Raw genomic sequence first — 21,921 nt, forward strand, 5'->3', positions numbered from 1 at the left:
TTTAAGAAAACTGTCATTAGAGTTCAGTCGAGTCCAGAAACTTCTAGCATACTTTATTTTGACCACTCTAAATATTTACCTCTCTAAATCATGCAATAAAATAATTCCAGATTTTGAATTTGACCATATAGAAGGACCATTCTGAGCCCTAGTAAAAGTGATGTTCATTTCAGTTATAAGCTTAAGAAAATGTAAAAACAAACAAAAAAATTAATATAAAATGCTTTCCTTTCTTTGGGGCTTTGTTTTGTTTTGTTTTGAACTTTCAGATTGGCTGCTCGGCATTTTGCTTAAAAGACAAGCCAAGCTCACACATATGGAAGGTTGCCAGATACTCTAAACCCTATTTTGGTTAAATTACAGTACCCAGATTTTGGTAACAAAGCACATTGATTTTATATTCAAAAAGATTTTTATATTTAGTCTGTTAACCTTTTGTAATTCCCACCCACAGCTTTAAACTGTAGAACATTTTTATGCTAATTGTTGTCAGTAGGGTATCTGCCATGGCCCCTTGGTAATTTAAATCCATTGAATTGTAATGCAGGTGCCGATAATTGCAGAACTGTTATTGTCTGACTGGCTGCTGCATATATGTCTCAAACAATTCTTTTCAAAGTGGATATGAGAACACTTTTTAAAAAAATCCCATATTTGAAGATCACCTTACATCATATTTACAATGAAAAAAAAAAAAGGGAAGAATTTTTCCTCTCATTTCTAAGACAGTTTTGCCTACTTGCAGTTTTAAAACCAGTCTTCACTGTGGCAGATTTTAAGGTTCAACAGCTATTCTGTAGTTTTTAGAATGTCGGGTTTTAAAATGTCTGTTAGTCTCTTTTGCTTCCAAAATTGTAGGAATTTTTGTCTTGTAGTTTCTGAAAGTATGGTTCTTTGGTGGAATGTCTTAATCCAGTGAATATGACTTGGGAGTGGGAGGAAAAAAGGGTTAGTGTTCTGAGCCCAGATCATCTGATTGATACTGGACAGATTACTTCCTTCTAGTCTTGCTTTTCTCAGTATGAAATAATGACACTGCTTTACCTTTAAACATCTCAAAAAATTGCATCTAATCTGAACTGTTATAGCCAACAAAAATCTGTCCTGTAATCTTAATGAGCATGTGTGAATGTGTTTTCTATCCGTAAGAAAACTTAATATTCTTTATTTTAGTAAGATCTTCATTATATTCCTCATAAGATCTACGTAGTGCAGAGTTAATGATTATGCAATAGCACTTTGTTTGGAATACACAATATGCTAAAGTGCTGCCTGGGAAAATATTTTAAATACAGAGTAGTCATTACTCTTATTAAATGATTATAATTTTAGTGGGTTTGATGAACCCTCCCTCTGAGTGAAGTCTTTGTTTCCACAGAATGCTTTAATATGGATGAGAGTCATTCTCACGAGAAAAAAATCTTTGGTTGACTGAAGTTACTATACAGAGAAAGAAGGTAAATTTAGGGTAAAAAATAGAAGCTTTTTGTAGTCTTCACTCTAAGATGTTTTGGATTATTTTTTTTTAATTAAAAACATTTGAATTCAATATTAATGTCCAAAGATCAAATTAAAAAGGTGTTCTAACAGTTTAAAGGCGGTGACCAGTAGTAGTGAACAGTCATTGCTGGAAGCTGGAGTTGCAGTTCCTGACGGGAGCAAGGCTTTCACAGCAGAACGGGTTTCAGGATTCAGGATGGGCTGGCTGGTTTTGTCTCCCCTGTTGCTTGCTGTACAAGTTTGGTGGAGTTGTTGTTCTGTAGCTGTTGCAGCACCTAGTTGTGGTAATTGAGTAACTCCAGTGGGTCTGCATTAAGGTTGTCCTGGTTTCAGCTGGGATAGAGTTAATTTTCTTAGCAGTTAGTGCAGTGCTGTGTTTTGACTCTGACGTGAGAACAATGTTGATAGGACACTGATGTTTTTGGTTGTTGCTGTGTGGTGTTTATACTAAGTCAAGGACTTTTTGGTTTCTTGGGCCCTGCCAGTGAGAGGGCTGGGGGGGCACAGGACACTGGGAGGGGACACAGCCAGGACAGGTGACCCGAACTAGCCAAAGGGCTATTCCATACCGTATGGCGTCATGCTGAATATATAAACTGGGGGAAGAAGAAGGAAGGGGGGGACATTTGGCATTATGGCGTTTGTCTTCCTGAGTAACCGTTACGTGACGCAGCCCTGCTCTCCTGGGGATGGCTGAACACCTGCCTGGCCATGGGAAGCGGTGAATGAATCCCTTGCTTTGCTTTGCTTGCGTGCGCAGCTTTTGCTTTACCTATTAAATTGTTCTTATCTCAACCCTTGAGTTTTACATTCCTTCCCGACTCTCCTCCCGTCTCTCTGGGTGAGGCGGAGTGAGCGAGCGGCTGTGTGGTGCTTGGCTGCCGGCCAGGGTTAAACCATGACAAGGTAGAGAACGCGAGATTCACTCCTGCATCCTCATGCCTCTTTATTTGTCTGGACCTAGTTACTGAAGTTCTAGGCATCTGGACACTTTCTTTTTGCTTCACCCTGAAATAGTTAGTTTGCCTTATTTTGAAGCAAAATGAATTAATGTTGCAAATACAAGAAAAAAATTTCTGTGGAGGTTAGATTGCCTACAGTGTAATACTTCACATATCTTAGTGAATATTCAGATTTAATTGGCTAAAAACTTCAGCAATGAATAGCTAAATTGGAGTAGGGCTTCTGCTCTGCCTGGGAGTTAGTGCTCCTGCTGGGGAACAGTCCATTTAATTTTTTTCAGGTCCTGTTGAACATATATATAATAAATCTCTTCTTAAATGATTAAACTAAATTTTTCTGATGGTCTTTTGATCTGGAGAGGTTTTTGTACTTCTGGTGGATAGATTTATCTTTATCTCAGTTACATGAGAAAGATAGTAGTATGAGCCTGTTGGGATAAATGAGTGCAGCTTTTATTCATATAAACATACATTCTAACTCATGGTACTTTAAATCCCTTATGCATGTTGTCTGTGCATGAAAACTTAAAGGCATCCATTAGAAACATAATTTTGTGGAATAAACCCTAACTGGAGCTACATACTTAGAATTATTGTTGACTCAGCCACCCCGGTTCAGAATTTTTTTTATCTATAATTCAATTATACTGGTGCTAGTAACAGTTCTTTTTTAATTGCTTCTCTTAAGTGTTAACAATGCATGAGGATGCGGAATAAGTCCTTTACCCTGTGGCAGGGCAACTTGGGCGCAACAGTGTAAACTAAGAAAAATACAGAACCCTTAGCTCTTAAATGCTTTGGGGTTTGTCAAATTAACCTAAAACCTTGCTCTGACATACTGTTGGGGTTTTTGATAATTGAAGTTAGCTTTGCAAGATACTAACGGAACAGAATTTTCTCAGTTAAGAGTTGATTTCAGTCTCAGTGTCTTTGTGGTTTCATGTTTTTCAACCAGCAGTGAAAGCAAACTATTTGTTAGATATGTTGTCTGTGTTTTACATTAGGGAAGTTTGGGGCTTGCTATTGGAAATGTGAAATGTGTTTTCCTTATGGAAACTAGTGGTCTAGCTGTGTGTGGTTTATTTTTATTATAGGTAATTTGAACACCATTTTCTAACATTGGCTGTATTTTTAAAGCAGCACTAAGAGATAAATTCACCTCATAATTGTTTTACAGTGTGTGTGTGTTTAAAAAATGGGGGTTTGATATAATAGAATACCTGTTTTGGAATGTTAGTAGCTTCCCAGACAGGATTTATGATGGAAAAGAATGAAACTATTTAAGTGGTATCAACAGGCAACTGTACTGTGTTATAGTGCTACCTTTGCAGTTTACACCTGATGGAGTCCTTTCAAATGATGCAAATGGACACTGATTTAGCCACTAGATGTGCCAGCTGTAACTTTATTCTGCTGGCATCGTATTAGGTTGGTAGAAAGTGTTGTTTAGAAATAGGCTTGTCAATCTGAAGGTTGCACTAACACTTAGTCACCGAGTTTCAAACAGTTACCAGTCCCAAAGGTAATCTCCAGCTGAACTGAGACTGGGATTTTGTCATTTCAAAACGCTGGCAAAACATAGTATTCTTTTTAAAAAAGTTTTAACCCAATTGACAACAAGCTCTCCTGTGTTAGCAGCCAGGTGTAACCACAGATGTCGTTTAACTTTAGTTTAGGAAGGAATATTTTTGTAAAATACAAAAATGAACATATATTTATGTAATTGGCGATAATGACATAATTATATTACTGCATATGTTGCTATGTAGTTTTTAGCATAAGACCTATTGAAATGTAGCCCTAAGGAAAGATAAATTTTGAAACTGAATTAGGAGACCTAAAATATCACAAGTTGATACTTGCTGCTGTTGTAAGGAGAAAGAAATAAATTATTTGCTTAATTCTAACAGTCGTGATGTTTGCTGTGTAAATCGTTTCAGCATTCCTCAGTTTTACTGTGTTTTGCCTGTTTGCTGAGTATTGATAAATGGAATTTGGCAGCAGAGCTAAACTACTTCTTTGAAAGTGTCTGGCAATACATGTATTCCCAGTGACCAACAGAGGACATATCTTAGAGAAAAGTATACATATCAAAGCGATGTGACTATATCTACTTTTGTGTAATGCTCATGTGGTGTCTGACAGTCTAAGCTGAAGTTTCTGTATCCTACTTCATGCTGCTTCACCTCGAAAGGTCCAAAGTAGGTCATACAGGGTGCTGAGAACTCTGTTGTCCTGTAGTAGAAAGTGAAGGTGGCTGTCAACTTTTCTTGTCATATCACACAGAGAAGACAGTGTTGTTTGGTTGTTCTTAGGTGTTGATAATCCTGTAATGCGGTTTAATAATCTTTCATGGGTTTAACCTTTTATTTTATAGCAATGATTAGTTCCATAGCAACAGTTGATTCCATTTGCAGTCATAGTACTTAGCTTCATAAAATCCAGCCTGGATTTGTAATGTTAATAATAATGGCTAGGCACCAATATTTGTGTCATGGAGATACAGATTCCCAAATACTACTTCTTGTATTACTCTTATGTTGATTCCTACTGTGTACCAGATTCAAGAGGTTTGCCAGCAAAACCCATTTTGCAAGGAAATTCAGTTGGCACCAGAACTCTGTATGGGAAACGGACAGAAACATCAGAACACTAAGGCAGCAGAAAAAAACATTAAGTGTTGAATAGTCTTTTGGAATAGAAAGTACTGGTAACTGGCTGAGGTTACAGTACAGAACGTACAGACCTGTCTCAAAACAAGTATTAAATAGGAGAATGTCTGTTAATAGGGACACTCACAGAACAGACACTTGACCGATGTTGGTTACATTGCTTAGAATGCTGGGGAAGAATTTTTTAGTTACTGCAGCAGTGATTGTGGTGTAAGGTCCCATAGAGAATGAACTAGAAGGGAAATTTCAGTAGGATGTTCTTTCATACTTTAATGAGTCTGCAGGTGGAACAAACAGTGCTTTTCTTTCAGAATGCTTTTTGAAGAGCACTGAGCAAAGGCAAACCTGCCCTTTAGAAACAGCCCACTGTTAATGATACAGAATAGGGAGGGAAAAAATTCCACATTGGCTGCTCTCTTTTGCCATAGTATAATTTTTCTTAATTTGAATTTGCAGAGTTAACAGGTATTTTGTATGAACCTCCTCTTTGCAGAGCCCTGGGGAAGACTCAGAAGAGTTACATACTTAGCCCCTTTGAAACTTTCCTTGCACTCAAATGATACAGAACACCCTGAATATGAATGCCCTAAAATCCTGAGAGATCCTAACCCCCTAAAACTTACACACTGTGTTCTGTTCCTTGGATGCATAGTATATTTTTGGTTACAGAAATTAATCTGCAGTCCATAATGGGATTTTTTAGAGCCCTCCTTTTTTAGGAATGTAAGTGCTAATCACCTCTAGTATGCTTTCTGCAAAGAGATTTGAGGTGTCACCATAGCATAGGTATGTGTTCTAGCCTTAATCAGGGTGTATTAAAAAATACAGTAATGAAGATGATTCAGAGTAGGCTAATAAACTGCCAGTGCTCCTTGTAAATTCTTTCAACTTGCGCACAAGTCTTTCACTGCTATTGTTACCATACTGGCAAGGGAGACTAAAGTGTCGCGACAAAGACATTGTGAGTTACACTATGGCCATAGCGTGAGTTTTAGCATCCCAGCTCTGCTGTTAAGTGCTTAAGTTCTGCAACTGTGTTGTCAGAGTATTTTTTTTATACTTTGAGTTCTGTCCCTCAAGACTGCTGAAATGAGCAGTCTTGCCTTGCTGTTTCAGATATGGATCAGTTAACTTTTTTTTCAGATTCTGTAATCTATGCTAAACTAAATGGTGCAAGACTCATTTAACAGAAATTCTTGTGAGAAGACATCCTTTAACATACTCCTTTCTGCCATTTTACCTCATGAATGCTATAAATGAAATAGAATCAAAATTAGGTTTTGTTTGCATACACATTTTGCATATACTAATGTGTTCATACATGCACTCATACTTTTTCGAAGTTTGGCCTCTGTAGTGGTACTAACTTGACCATAAATTAATACAGTTTTCTTACATACTAATATGAGTGCATTCTTATAGGTATATTGCACTTGATAATTTTCTTTGGGATCATTATAGTAGTGAAATAGTCCTCAGTAACTTGAGTTAATATCAATTTATTTAGCAAAAGTTAAATATATTTTGCTTTCTACTGAATAGATCATCTCTCCTTTTTTTTTCTTTGCTTTTTTTTTTTTCTTCCTTAATGAACAAAGCTCTTCAGTGAATTGACTCTAACATTGAAGACTAATGCGGTGTGTCTGGTCACCTTTAAATGAAATGTCTATTACCCCTAGGACCAATAATTCTTTATTTTTAAAATAGTTCAGTTAAATGAGGATGATATTACAGCACTTAGTCTGCTCCACACAGATAATAACTATCTGCATGATGTTAACAAACATTACATCTGCAACTGTAGAGTTACTGTCTTGTCATCATTACCAAGGGGTTGTTCACCGCCAATATTTTTTCCTCCCTTTTCCCAACTACCCTACAGCTTCTAGCTTAATATCCTACGCAAGTGATTAGTGTGCTGTAATTGAATTGGCTGTAAAAAGATAATTAATTGATACTTCACTCCAGAGAGGTCAAGCTGCCCTATCTTGAATGGATGTTATGAAAGTAGTCATCCTGCTGGCACTTACCCCTTGAAGGTGGTACATAATCTTTGTCTAGCTGATAGTAATAGTTGTTATAATTAAAATTAACATGAAGGGAGTATTTAAGGAATGATTCTCTGATTTGGATGCTTTGGCCTCACTTTGAAAACATGTGAAACTGGAATTATAAAACTTATTGGGTCGTTCTCTGGGCAGTATGTTTTTAATGCCCAGAATAATCCTGTCTCACTTGCTGTCTAAACCTTTTTGCCATCTTACCAGTAATGTGGGACAACAGAAATATGATTATGGATGTGTAAGGTTTCTGAGATGACTGATGTGAAATCCTGTCAGGCACCTTGAAACCATTGATCTTAAACCTTTGAACAGTTGCTTATTTTGAGATTATTTCAGCTAAAGGTTGGCATGAAGAATTCTTTTAATAAATGGATTTTCTGAATGTAGGACTTTCACTGATGTTTAAGAGGCTCTTAAATAAACAATGTAGCAAAATTCTACAAGTGACTCTTGGAAAAGATGGGAAGACTATAAATGAATGTGGGAGTTAGGTTTTTAGTCCAGTAAATCTTCTGTAGGCATAACAGCTAGGGCACTTACCCTTTTTAAAGACTATTCACCTAGTGACAATCAAATAGTTCTGCCATTCTTAGGAAGCGAGGTATGTACTGTTACTTCCCAGTGCATCCGTGCAGGGCGACTTGCTGAAGGTTGTACAATGAATCAGGGTGCGAATTCAAGAGTTCTTTCCTTCTAGTGCTTCCTCAGATCACATGACTGTAGCAAATGGATCTTTACTTGTTACTGTAAGTATCTTAACAGTCACTGCGCTAATAAATACATATGGGCAAACCTCTTGAAGGCTTGTGTCAAACACGGAAACGTTTGCACTGGAAATACTCATCTCTTGTTTCCCACGGGGTCACTGATGTTCCTTCTGTGCACTGTTAAAGAAGAAAAGTTGAATGGGCTCCCTTATTTTTTGAACTTGATTTCCCATCCTTGATGACAGTTACATTAGCCTTGTGACTATGGTGCACTAACATCTTCCCAGTGCTAAACATTTCTTTTGAACCTGGGTGCCATAAAAGCTATCAATTAATAATAATAACTTTTAAAAAAGAAGAGGTTAAATTTAGTGACACAGGAACCTTTCTGAAACTCTTAGTGCGTAAAAACCTGGAGTTATTCTGTAAGCAGTGTTTCTCATTCATTGCCCAGAGAATAAATACTGCTACTACAGCAAAAGCTAATGGAGAGAAAGATGTTATTTACTGTCCTTGCAGAGGCAAAGAATTAACTCTTATCTTGCCATATAATGATAAAGTTATAGCACTGTGGAGATAACTGCAGCATTCACAACTAGAAATGTCTTATTTCAAGGTATTCTAGCTAGCATAAAGTATTACATGTAGAATATTATCTTTCTTTCACACCTCACCCCACAGAATTTGAGAGAAACACTACCATATTTAGATTTCTCCCTGAATTATTCAACAACAGCTTTCCAACACAAAATATTTCTGCCAGGGTGGGAAATTACCTACGAAAGCATTCTTCTGTCTTCTGGATTGTAATATAAAATGTTTCTTCAAGTTTCCATTCATTCAGAACATGACCAAAGCAGACTTCTTGCAGGTTTTTCAGGGAACAGAAGTCATTTAATTGTGAAATTTGAGTTCCTGCAGGGTGGGTTTGTATAAAATTATCATGAGTAATTGCAGTATTATGTAACTGTTTATGTTGGTTGTTACAAAAATCATACAAGATGGCATCAGTTGTTACACCTGAATGAAAAGGTGTAATTTTGTGTAATGCTGTCAGCATAACTTCTTGGGCTTTGCAGTACTTCTTACAGTGGGACCCTGAAGAATACTTCAGAAAAGGAAGAAAAGTAAAAGCTATTAAACTTCTGTCTATGCAACCTTAATGTAAAATACTGTATTTGCGTGGATCCAATACTTGTAAATGAAGAAAACAAGAGTGTAGGCATTTAAAAATTCCAGGAAATAGTCCAGAAAATAATTTTTTCTACTAACTGAAGGCTTGAAACTGTTCCGGGAAAATTATAGAGGAAAGCCTAGATCTAATCAAACTGAGAATGTGCCCATTCCGAAAGTTCAGGCGTACATAACTATTTATTTCACTCCCTGTAAGATTTTAGTTCTAAAAAAGAAAGAGCAGATAAGAGTTTCAGATCAGACAATTTGATATAACTTCTGGTTTCAAATTCTATTGACTGAGTTGTACATTCTGGATTTTACCTTTTTTTATCATTTGGCTTGAGTTACTATATAGGGGTTGCTAATATTTAGTGACCAGGATCCAGTTTTGTTTACAGAAATAAATAATAGGAAATCATGAAGAATCTTAATATATGTAAATCAAAATCTACCACATTCAAGTGCTGATGATTTTGCATTTGTTCTTAAGTTATGAATGCAAAGGAAAACACTAGCACATCATAAATTACACCACTTTTGGCACTTTCCTTAAGCACTACAGAAATTTTTTTTTTTTTCTCCTGTAGAAAGGAGGCAAAAAGCCAAGTGGCAGAATATCTGCTGAGAAAGCTGAGAAGATGACAGTCTCGCAGGAGAAAATGGAAGACAGCAGGTACGTGTGAATCAGTATTCCTTACTGCTCAGCTGGAGCATGTTGTCTGCTGAAAGAAGTTTTTGTCTCTTTGCAATACACCACTTCTAATAATTGATTTTATTCACTTGGACAAATGATCCTGTCTGTATCTTAGCTGACCACTGAAAAATAATACTGCCTTTCACATTTTATGCCGAAAACATATTTTACTGCTTTATAACCTGGGCTTGTGCTCACAAGAAACATGTTTCTCAGTCCTTCAGTTTGAGAGTGTTTGGTGTCGGGTCATTGAGCTGTTTGGGGTTGGTTTTTTTTAATATCTGGTCTTGGTTTTTTAGAGCTTTTCCCCCTTCTTTCAAATGAAGTAGGTGTGGGAGATTTCACTACACCTTTAAAATCGCCATCAAATCTGCAACCTGGTTTTTCAGCTGTTTTGCAGTCTGCTCTGATTTCTGTGTTCCTGTGATTTACACTGATTAATTACATCTAACCTTGCTAGTTTAAAATGGGTGTGTTTAAATGAACCTCCATAACTCCATTACACATGGTGTAGATAGTTAAAAAGGAAAAAAAAAATAAATAGGAAAGAAAAACTTCTCTGCTCACTAGGTTAGTCAAGTTTTTCGAGGGTGATTTGAACAAAGGTAGCAACATAAAAAATCTAGTTTATTTAAGCATGAAAATCCCTGCTCTCTGGGAAAAAAGCAAAACAAACAACTAAAACCCACTAGTTTGAGTTTACTGGAAGTCTAGAATGGAATTAGGTGAAGCAAATAGTATATTATGACCCTTTGTGGTGTTAATCTATCAGAAGTAAACTCCAGCTGTAGATTTTCAGTGCATGATCAGCATGCTTTCTGTCCTTTTACTGTTTGAAAACACCACCACCAGCATTGCATTCTTCTGCCTGATAGGAAAGAATTATCTTCCACTGTTTCATGATTACAGGCTCAGGAAGGTATAGGTGTTTTATTTTATGTATACTCTGTGGTTTCATATTACGTTCCGTGTTGAGATTTATAGACTCAGTATTTAATGAAAGTGGAAATACCAAAATTCTCTTTGAACATGTATCTTCAATTGTGGATGGAGAAATGGCAAATTCCGTCATGTGGGAACCAGCTAGAATTATCAATATCATAAAAAGGAATTAGGATGTAATCCAAAATCCCTCCTGAAGTTGCATCCTTATAGGTTAAAAAGAGAGAAGTTAGAAATAACTTCCATGAGTGCAATTAAATACAAATTGCAGACTGCCTAGAAATGGTTCTACTTTTACCTGTTGGAATTCAAATTAGCTGTTGAAAAGTTTCTGTGATTTGTTTCATAAAAACTTATGTGACATCTTTCAGGTAGCTTCCTGTTTCAACCCCTCAATAGTACTGACTTTGTACACTGACTTTAGGAAAGTGGTTGGTTGTTGTTTTTTTTTAATCAGGACAGTCTGTGTAAAATAATGGGGTTTAATGCTGCAAATAGAAGCTACACATCCATTTCTGACTCTGCAACTCAGAAACTTAACTGCAGTCTGTAAAATCTTGACTGTAAGCTTTCCTTGCCCAGTGTCAAGGAACTTTTAAATCCTCTTACCTTGTTGTAGGGAAGAATAAGACATCTGCAGAAGCCCAACTTGTGAAAAGTGTTAGGTCTTCTTTATCATACTGGAACACATAAAAAGTACAATTCTGGCTCTGGCTGATGGTCCATTTAGCTGTTAGTGGCAAACTTTCAGATCCTATTCCTTTAATTCCAATTGGAAAAAGAGAAGATGCTCCTGCAATTTTGCTAATGCAAAGGTATGGCAGGCAGTAAGTAATAGTACGAGGATTTTTTAAAAGTCAGGGTAGCTTTGAATAGCATGGAAGAGCAAGAGAAATCGTAAATGCTGGGATACTGATCTACTGAAACTCTAGCTTTCATCAAAGAGAACATGACTTCTACTGCTTTCATAGATTGAGGTGATCAATCCTGATACAGCAGATTTCTGGAGTTGCACCAAAGCCAAATTTGGCTCAGGGTGTGTAAATTGCTTCATATGTGTGTTAAAAAGATTAGAATAGTAGAAATATTTTTTTTGAACAGCATTATTTCCTCAAAACAAAAAGTAGTTTCTTTCTTTCACGATACTGCTTAGATGTGAGTTAAAAATGTATGTTTAGCTTTTGGATAACTTTATGGCTTTTCATTTTGGAGAGAATGCATGTGCAACTAGACCTCCTAGTCCTGCTTTTTATGTTCAGCATTCTCATACCAGATATTTTTGCTAGGTGACTAACTGGAAGAATTAACTGTCATTTCAAGTAGAGTGAATAAACCTTCCTTTTTGTAAGTACCATATGCGAACATAGTAAATAAAAACTCTGGTTTCTCATAACAATTTAATCGATATGCAGCTCTGAAAGCAACATTGAATCTTTTCCATGATCCAGCCACAGATGTGCTTGCATTAAGGCTGTAGTATGAGATGACAGTAAATGAAATTGCAGCTATAGCGGCAAGTATTAGGGGGAAATGAAAATTCCTGACTCAGAGGAGCAGGGCAATGACAGAAAGACTCCTCATTATAGATCTTTTCATATGGAGAAGAATGACTGGTAAATGAGGTTTCTGTGACACAAAGAGGATGGAAATACAGTTGGACGTTCATGCAGAAATTGTGCTCACTGTACAAAACAAATAGAAGAATAGGGGATATCTAATTTGCATTTCTTAACTGACAAAATGGGTGTAGAGATATCCTCTGAGACAGATGACTGTTGCAACGGTTAAGAAAACAGTATTGTTTAACTTTCCCATTATTTGGGTTGTGATTAAAGTGACTTTTACTATAGCCTGCTTATTGGTAACTTTTCCAGTGTTTGCTTTAATTTATTTACTGTGCAATAGGTTACAGGCTTTTTAAAATCCTGACTTGAGCAAATCTGCCATAATGACTAATTCTCCACCTTTTTCACTAGTTCAGCTAACAGCAAAGCATAAAGTAATTACAATGGGACTTGCTGACATGTGCAGGCATTGCAATTCCAGTGTCTAATCAGGTTGGTCCCACTGATTTGCAAGAGCTTCTCTGTAGCGGATGAGGCATTTTTTCATCTTTAACTACTACGAGAAGTCATGTTTATGTCAAAGTAGACAGGACAATGTGCAATGGCTAATAATAGAAATCAGAGGCACCTAACTATTTAAAGCACTACAAAAATGCTTCATTTACCACATGCAGCAACTGTCTCCCTCATTTTTGCAGTGTGACCAGGGAATTTAGTATAGACTGTTGGGTTTTTTGTTTTGTTGTGTTTTTCCTTAAATGGCTTTGCTTGGCTGCATTTCAACCCCTTAATCTGAACTTATTTTGCTTTATCCTAAGTGGCCTAGAGAGTTTTGAATTCCCAAATTCCCAGATCTACAATATCTGGAGATGCCTTCACATAGGATAGCATCTCTCTTCTGTGATCGGTCTTTGGGCATAAGATACCTTCAATTTCACTTTTTTCCCTTTTTTTTGGTGGTTTTTTTTGGTTGTTTTTTTTTTTACACTTGGAGAAATAAAAAAGAGGGAGAAGGCTGTCTTTCAGTCAAACTTGGCTGGACTTTTATACTGTGATGTGAAGGGTATGTACTTGTGTGCTGAGAAGGGAATCTACCTTTTCAGGTATTTGAGAGGTATGTGAAATGATTGACTTTATCTTAATATTTTATACAATCAAAGATCAGGAATAACCTAGATAATCAACATATGTAGAAAAAGACAATGCTGAAGTTTCAGGCAGGTCATTTAATGTACTTGCAGCTGTCTTGCACATCGATCTTCACCACTGTCTAGTAATTCCTTCAAACTACAGTAAGTCATACATTGAGTCATTAATTAGCTTCACCTAGAATTCAGTCTCTGCCTACAGTGGCAGCCACTCCATTATCATCTGGTGTATTTCAAACAATAGAAATGATTGAAACAGGAACTCCTACATTTCTATGAAGATTAAGAATGACACACCACCCTGTAATTTAGGTAGTTGTGCAAGTTTTCATTTGCATTAGCAGAATAGTGCAGATTGTGTTGAATTATTCCATTAAAATATCTTCAGGTTTTGAAAGATTTACTGTGCCATATGTATGTTGTTTATTTTGGAGTACTTTGGTTTGGTGATGATGGATTTTGCAATGGTTTTGAATATATGTGTCTTCAAATGAAGATGAAACTAATTGTCTAGAAGCCCAGAGTGGCACATTTGAGTCTCAATGCTGGTTTTAAGTCTTGAGAGTCACCTTAAAACTCTGAATTGCATTTATAGAATAGCTGAACTCAATTTTAAATCTTATCAGGTAATTCCATTTCCTTTATTAGTGAAATGAACTTCTTTCATGTGTGACAAAGACAGTTGCTGCAGAGTTTTGTTGTTGTGTATTTTTGTTTTCTTCAGTTATGTGGTAAGTAGGGTCAAGTTTGTGTTATAATTATTTTCTCCATCCATATTCTGAACATGATTTTTAGTCAATTTGGTACGTTTTAAAGCAACACATGGTATGTTCATGGGAGGATGTCAGTTTTCAGTGTCACTACAGAAATCTTTATCAGGATTGTTTCTCAGAATACTTATGTTTCGGAAAAAGAGGCAGAGAAACTTACTTAGTACTAAATCTGATTCCGTTATTTTAGAAGAACTGGAACTTACTTGGCACCTAATTCTGAAACTGTAACTCACATCAGTGCTGCCCATTTGAATTCAGAATTTTGAAGGAAAGAAATGTTTACAGAACTGGACATTTGTTGATAATAGTGACAGGACAATACCAACTTTTTGTCTCTGCATTAAGACATACTTAATTTCATTTAAAAAAATTGTTTTATACATAAGACAGTGTATTGTCATCTGGGATATGCAAAATTGTTGAAGCTAATGATATGGCAGACTTACTGTGGCTGCAATAAGATTTTTCTAGAAGTTTCAGGACAGCAGTCAGTAAACAAAATATTGTCTGTGTTACAATTTATTCTTTGGACTTCAGCATTTTATATGCAATATTTCATCAAAAAGTGTAGGTCCTATGTATGAGTTACATGCAAGTGGGAAGTTGGTTTATCTAATCTCAAGATGCACTTTTTTATTCCATTATTCAATTTAATACATTGTTTTAAGTGGATTAGTCTCAGCTGTTGAGGTAGAAGCAGCTTGTTATTTTTCCATAGCAAAGGTCACTATGCATAAGGGTAGTCAGGTGGCTGGCAAATAAACCTTAGAATAAGTTTTATACTGCCATCTTACTTTACTTGAAAAGGGTTCTTTTAATTGCCTGGTTGTTTTATTCATGCAGGAAAAATTCCTTGCATATTATAGAATTTCACTGTGTGACAGAGTTCTCTGTCAATTCATGAAGAATATTAAATAGCTGAGGAGGATGGGCTTGATTTAATGCATGAGATATGGGACTTCACCCAGCAATGTATGAAAGTTGTATATGAATCTTTGACTGGGTTGGCTGATGCGAGGATGGAAGAGGAAATGTCAGCTTCCTTTATTATTTATTCTGAGCAATATTAATTACCTGTTTTGTGGTTGGAAAAAAAGCAGCCACATGCAGAACCTAGCCAGGCACCAAGCCCTAATCCAATCAGTCTGATGTATGCAGAAAGTTTACAGAATGACCTTGTGCATAATTACTCATTTGATGGCTGTTAGTAAATGGCACAAATGGAATCTGACATACATTATAACACATTAATGATTGCCTTCCTCCCTCCATCCTCTTCTGTACAGAAAAATGATTTTAATTAAGACTTCCGTGATTAGTCATTTAATCAGTCATTAGGCCAATACAGATGGAGTCAATTAATTTTTTTTTACACTTGAATAGAGACTTGATGCTACTGCAAACTGTACAGTCTATTTTTTTTAACATTGTAACATAGGCAATTGCCTTGATGTCTGTCTAGTAAGTGTACATTACTCTTCCAAAAACTGGATAGCATTTACAGCACACCAGTATTATGGCAACTATAGGTATGTTTTATTACACGCTACCCAAATTTTAATGAATCGGTTCAGTTTTGAATTCAGACTGATGGTTGTTCTTGTTATGAAGTATCCTTCATTTTTTGAAGACTAGTGGGGCAAAGTTGCCTTTTAAAGCATCTCCTAATGTATTTTGTTATTACAAATAATAATACTTCATGTTTCAGTGCTAAATTTCTTGCAGGAATTGCAGATGTTTTATGAACTTCAGGTCCTGTTTCATTTTGTGTGGGAAGGCTTTCTATTGACTTGGCAGATTCAAAAAATTAGTTGTATATAGTTATGGAATTACTCACTAAAAATGATAAGAGTACTTGAGTGATCACCATGTTAGATCAATTATATTTGAAATTACTCACTGGCTGTATATCCAAGTCATTGGTCATTTAGAGGACAAGAAGAGAACAGAAGTCTTTTAGTTTTTTCAGTTTTCTAGAACTGTTTTAGAATAGGTCTTCACCTGCTGTTGTGGTTGACTGATAGATCTTCCCTTTGAACATTAGCACACCAAAACAGTATCAAAACTTGTTTTAAAATGACAAAGCAAGTTTCACTTCTATTCTATGAGCAATTAAATACAGAGAAAATTAACGAACTGATGGAAGTTCCATGATGGTTTTATTGACTGCTGTGAGTTGGCTCATAAAGCATCATTGGTTGTTTCTAGTGCTGTGTTTCTTAGGCGAGTCAGATAGTCTGGCTACTGTGGATATCTTCATCAACAGGTTGCAAAGAAGGGAAGCAGCAAACATCTCCCCCATAACAACTGAATGAATTACAAGCAAGATACGAGTTTGCTCCATCAAATAATAACCTTGTTGTGCTAGGTCAGGTATATGAGATGAGCAACTGCAAATGGGAAAGTGTTTGTGCAGTAGGTACAAGGTGGTCTGGTACATTTGGTTTGCACTTTAAATGTGATTGAATAATTACTGTTGAGCAGTTAATTAGAAAGACCCTAATGTAAGACTAGCCTGTGACATGAGAGAAGATTGCAAAAAGAATGACTTATGAGCCCCTGTCTGGAAAAATTACCGGATAAAAAAAAGGACGATAAAATTCTGAGGCAGTGTGATCTCCTAATAGAGAATAGGAAAGCAATTCAGCTGGACTGTCAACAAACAGGCTTTGTGGAACGTAGCTTGAAATAAGTAAAAGTGGAGATCCCGCTGCATAAAGTAGTATACGAATTAGTTAATTCACTGCCACCCAAATCTCTTGAGTCCATTTCCAAGATAAATTAAAAACAAGGCAATTGAAGTCTGTGGGAGTAAATGGGGTTAAGAGTCTATGCCAACAGCAAATTTTTGTAGTCACTGGTGTTTCTGTTTGGTTTCCCGATGTTGTCCCTGTGCTGGGAGGTGAGAGGGAGCTGTCCAGCCTCGGTACGGAGTGGCTTCCCGCTAGGTCACATCCTCACCCTGACAGCAGTTGGTTTTAATGTGGTCTTGGTGGGCTATGGCAGAGGCAAAAGGGAAGGGAATACATCGAGCTGTGTCTTCCTTAAGAAAGCTTTCAACGATTGCAAAATGATCCCTGTCTTGTCTAGCCCAGGAATAATAAATAAAAGCAGGTGTGAGGTGTTAGAATTGAAAACAGCTGGATATGACAGATGTGATCTGACTTCTCTAGAGCTTCAGTCTTTAATCCCTGTGGCTCAGTGTGAATATTTCCCTCCTGATGAAATGCAGAAATAATAAATAGAACACAGCATATGGAAGGGTTCCTAGACTGAGAAAGGAGGAGGGGACAAGTCACAGTTAACTCTATGCTCACTTCTCCTTGTATGTGTATATGTCAGCAACCTTTCTTAACGCATTCTACAAATCCTTATTGTCTGTTTCTTGGGAATTTGCTGCAAAGCATGTCTTGCTAAAAGAAAAAAAATCAGAAGCCTCTGGAAATTTGTGTTGCAACTGGAATTTACCTTAATTCAGAGCTATAATTTTGAATATGTATAATGATCCCCTCCCCATTTTTGATGTAGTTTTTGCACATAAATGCTTCTTCCCAACTAAAGTAAAAGCTGAACCATCACTATATATTGTAATGAAATGCCTCTCTGTACCATTAAAATGATCTGATATTCAGTTAAAGTATAGAGCCATCCATCCTTGTTCTGTAGCTTGAATCCTGTCAAATCCTGAGCCTTATAGTCTGCCAGAGGGTGGGTTTGTCCACTGGAAAAAGCCTGCCATCTAATTTAGAAAGTTCCATGCAAAGATTGAATAGGAAGAGCAATCCAGTTGGTTAGAGGTAACATGGTAATTGAGATGACATCAAATGATGCTTTACACTTGTCTGAGACAGAAGGATTCAAAAATAGTTGTAGTGCAATTCTATCCTACCCAGTAATGTGGTGTGTTTTTTTATTGAACCTGGGTTTAAAATGCTTTGTTGGAATGAATATTTGGGCGTGGATGTGAAGTAGTATGTAAAAGAAACAGAGAAACACCTGCTTAAGTAAATGAAATGTGGGTTCTTTCTTTCGTTCGTGTTTTCTATTCCAAGAGTAATGATAAGATTCATCAGGGTCACACTTGGAAGCTGTCTTGCAAAGTAGATCATTTAGAGAAACGCTTTGGCACCCTGCTGTTTTGTCATGTATTCCAAGCAGGTTGTGCCAAAAGAAAATTGTAGAAACTGCTGTCATGGAGTACAAAATCGTTGGATTTATAATAGGGAGCCAGTGGCAAGAATTCATTATACATTCACACCTGCAGATAAAGAGCATCTAAAATTGGAAGTTTTATTCCACTCAACTTTGATCCTGATATTATTAGATGATATTAGCATCATCCTACACTAGATTCTGGAATTGGAGCAGATATGAATTCCATCTATTAATTTTTTAATAGAAGTCATTACTTCTGTACAGTGACCGTACCCTGTATTTAGAGCAGTAGTTCTGGATACTGAGACTTTTGATTTCTGTTGTTATATTGCATGGTCCTAGTCTCCTATAAGTAATTTCACAGAATCATAGAATGGTTTGGGTTGGAAGGGACCTTGAAGAGCATCTAGTTCCAGTCTCCCTGCCATGGGCAGGGACATCTTTCATAGATCAGGTCACTCAAAGCCCCATCCAACCTGGCCTTGAGCACTGCCAGGGATGGGGCACCCACAGCTGCTCTGGGCAACCTGTGCTAGTGCCTCACCACCCTCACAGGGGAGAATTTCTTCTTAATATCTTGTCTAAATCTATCCTCTTTCAGTTTAAAGCCATTCCCCCTTGTCCTGTTACTACATGCCCTTGTAAAAAGTCCCTCTCCAGCTTTCTTGTTGGCCCCTTTAGGCACTGGAAGGCTGCTCTAAGGTCCTCCTGGAGCCTTCTCTTCTGCAGGCTGAACAACCCCAGCGCTCTCAGCCTGGCTTCACAGAATCTGCCATCTAGTTTGATTTATAAGTCTTCCTAGTTAATCTTCCCAGGTTGTACAAATCAGCACTTGAGATGGGAAAGAAAACAGGTATATTGCACCTGTATGAAGGCACTCCAACTTATGGTTGATTAGGAAGGGTCTCAAAAGGGAGATTTTCAATGAATTAACTCAGCCCAACTCTCAGCCTGTCATCTTTACCCTTCATAAACTAATAATATGAAAATCACTCAACTAAAATCGTTCCACTATCGTGAATAGAAACTTTCTTATACTTCTGAAGTATGTGGAATAATTTCATAAAGTTCTAGACGTCAAGTGCTATCCTTACATAGAACTTGCTCATTTAGGCTCTTTATTATATATTTGTAAATACATAGCTCTGTGCCAAAATATCACTTAAACAGTAACACATGCTAAGACTGGGAATTGTTCATCTCAACCTAACCTTGGGAGCCCAGATTCTCTGTTTCAGCTCAATAATTGTGGTTCTAGTATCCCAGTTCAGCTCTTCCAGCTCAGTTTTAGAGATTAAACCCCATATTCTACATGTGCTGGTTCCTTTCCTTACCCTGCAACGGATAAATTTTTAGTTTACACTTGTATGTGTTCATACAGAGCTATATCAAACAGAACTATAAAATTTGGGCCCAACTTGTGTCTTGTGTAAAATAGCCATAGTCATATTGAAATTACTTTTACTGATAGTTAACAGCTGAATATTTCACCAGTTGCATCTAGTTATAGATGAAATTTATTTGCTATGAAGAATGATCACAGCCAATTAAATCTGCATTTCTAGATGTTTGAGAGTAAAATCTTCAGAGCTTGTACAGGAATTTTTGCACAGCTCCTGTTCCCTGCATAATGGCTGGAGATGCACACTTAAGTGTTTCAGCAGCCATCATCTTTGGCAACTTGCATGGCCATAAAGAGCGTTTATAGCAAAGTAAAGATCTGCCACCTGAAGGTTTTGATTTGTACCTTGGGGAAACTTAAAACAGGAATGCAGATTTTTGTCTATTGTTTTAAGGGAATTGATAAGTTTAGTCAGATGAAGGCAATATTATCTAAAGCTTTACAGACAAATACTGTACAAACATTGTGGAAGCACTTAAATATGTAATACTAGTCCAATTAAGTTATTTTTATGACTAGATGATGAGTTACTGGTAGTTTATTTGTAGGCAGCAATTTAAGTAAATCCCAAAGGTTACATGCTGCACAGAAGAATCTAAAATAATTCGAGGTCCTGAAGACCTTTGTTGTAAATAATCATTTAGTTTGGATATTTGTTACCAGATAGGCTCTGTGTTCAGCTAAGAAATCAGCAGTGTGATGAATTTTTCTGATGTTAATTGATGGGGCAAGTTGAGTATGCTAATTATCCAGAATTAATTCCATGTGATACAAAAAGTCTACTTCCAAAAGAGTGTGTAGGAGTCGTCATCTTGTTATAAACAACTTTGATTAGATTTCTGTCTACAGGGGTATTAAAACACCTCTGTAGAAGAATGAGTCTGACTTGCAGTCTTTCCATAAAAGCCTTTGCTGTTGTATAAATTACTCCGTGGAGTGTTTGCTACTTTCTTGCTCTTCTATAGATGACAGTACTACTGTATGGGATCCATCTGAGTAAAAATCCAGCCTAAATTAGCGTTTAGTGACAGGCTTGGCAGTGTTAGCTTTGCAGTTAGACTTGATGATCTAAAGGTCTCTTCCAATCTAAATGATGCTGTGATTCTGTCACTGACTTGTGTAGCCTGCCTTTGTATTAGTTTGTAATTTTCACCCTGAAAACTTAGAGAAATTAAACCCTTTGTTGAATTACATGCCTTTCAAGTAGAGTATAAAATAAAACCAGTGGTGTGCCAGTAAGATTAGCAGCCAGAGCTGAAACTGGGTTAGCAGTTTGTTCACGCAAACTTACCATGGTCTTTGTTTCCCAAAGGTCATGATACTGGCAGAGCAGTAGAAGGAGTGGTAGAATGCCATCTGTAGATGTGTGGAGTGTGGAGATGGCCCTGTATTTCTGAGAGAGATTGTTAGGGAATCATGAATACAGTTTATAAAAATAAGGTAATTGACTTGATAGAGGGATTCACCTCTAATGGAGAATCAGACTGGCTATCCCTAGAACTAAGAGACACACTGTATGAAATGTAAAGTTTTCCAAATTTGTACAAAGAGAAAACAGAATTAAAATTAGGATTTTATAGGTCAACAGATTAAATCACTTGGCTTCAAAATTCTGTTCACCAACAAGGAATCCTCCTGGAATTTATAGAACAGCATGTTGTTCACAGTGTATCGGACACATTTATCATTTTGCTTATTACAAGTTTACTCTTTGCACTTTAATCTGCTTGCGGAATATGTTTTGGTAGACTGAGATTTATTTTTTCCACATACATTAGGTGACTGGCAAGATTCAGTCATTTCTACAGAATAAGTATGTGGAACAATTTTTGTTTGCCACTCTACTCCATGTGTAGAGATGGGCTTGAAGCAACAGTGACCCTGTGCCCTGAATGTCGGTCTTATGGCTGAGTCCACCAAGAAGCGCTCCCTTTTGAGACCTTTCCTAAGCACCAGTGAGTTGGAGTGCCTTCATACAGGTGCAATATACCTGTTTTCTTTCCTATCTCCGGTGCTCGTTTGTACAACTTTGAATGATTAACTAGGAAGACTTTTAAATCAAACTAGATGGCAGATTCTTCAACCCCTCCCATGATGTATTTGATCTGTGGCTGCTGAAGTTCTGACAAAGAAAAGAGAAAATGATACTCCATTTCTAATTA

General features: G+C 36.8%; 1 long non-coding RNA gene across 1 annotated transcript in view; it reads left to right on the forward strand.

Moving 5' to 3' along the window:
* Positions 1-21,921, forward strand: part of LOC119145208 — a 186,538-nt gene that overhangs the window by 26,390 nt on the left and 138,227 nt on the right. Inside the window, exon 7 of the long non-coding RNA XR_005103340.1 lies at positions 9,668-9,753. This is a non-coding gene — a long non-coding RNA (uncharacterized LOC119145208). The remainder of the gene's footprint in view (positions 1-9,667; positions 9,754-21,921) is intronic.

The sequence above is a fragment of the Falco rusticolus genome, chromosome 3 (assembly GCF_015220075.1).
Source record: "Falco rusticolus isolate bFalRus1 chromosome 3, bFalRus1.pri, whole genome shotgun sequence".
Taxonomy (NCBI): Eukaryota; Metazoa; Chordata; class Aves; order Falconiformes; family Falconidae; genus Falco; species Falco rusticolus.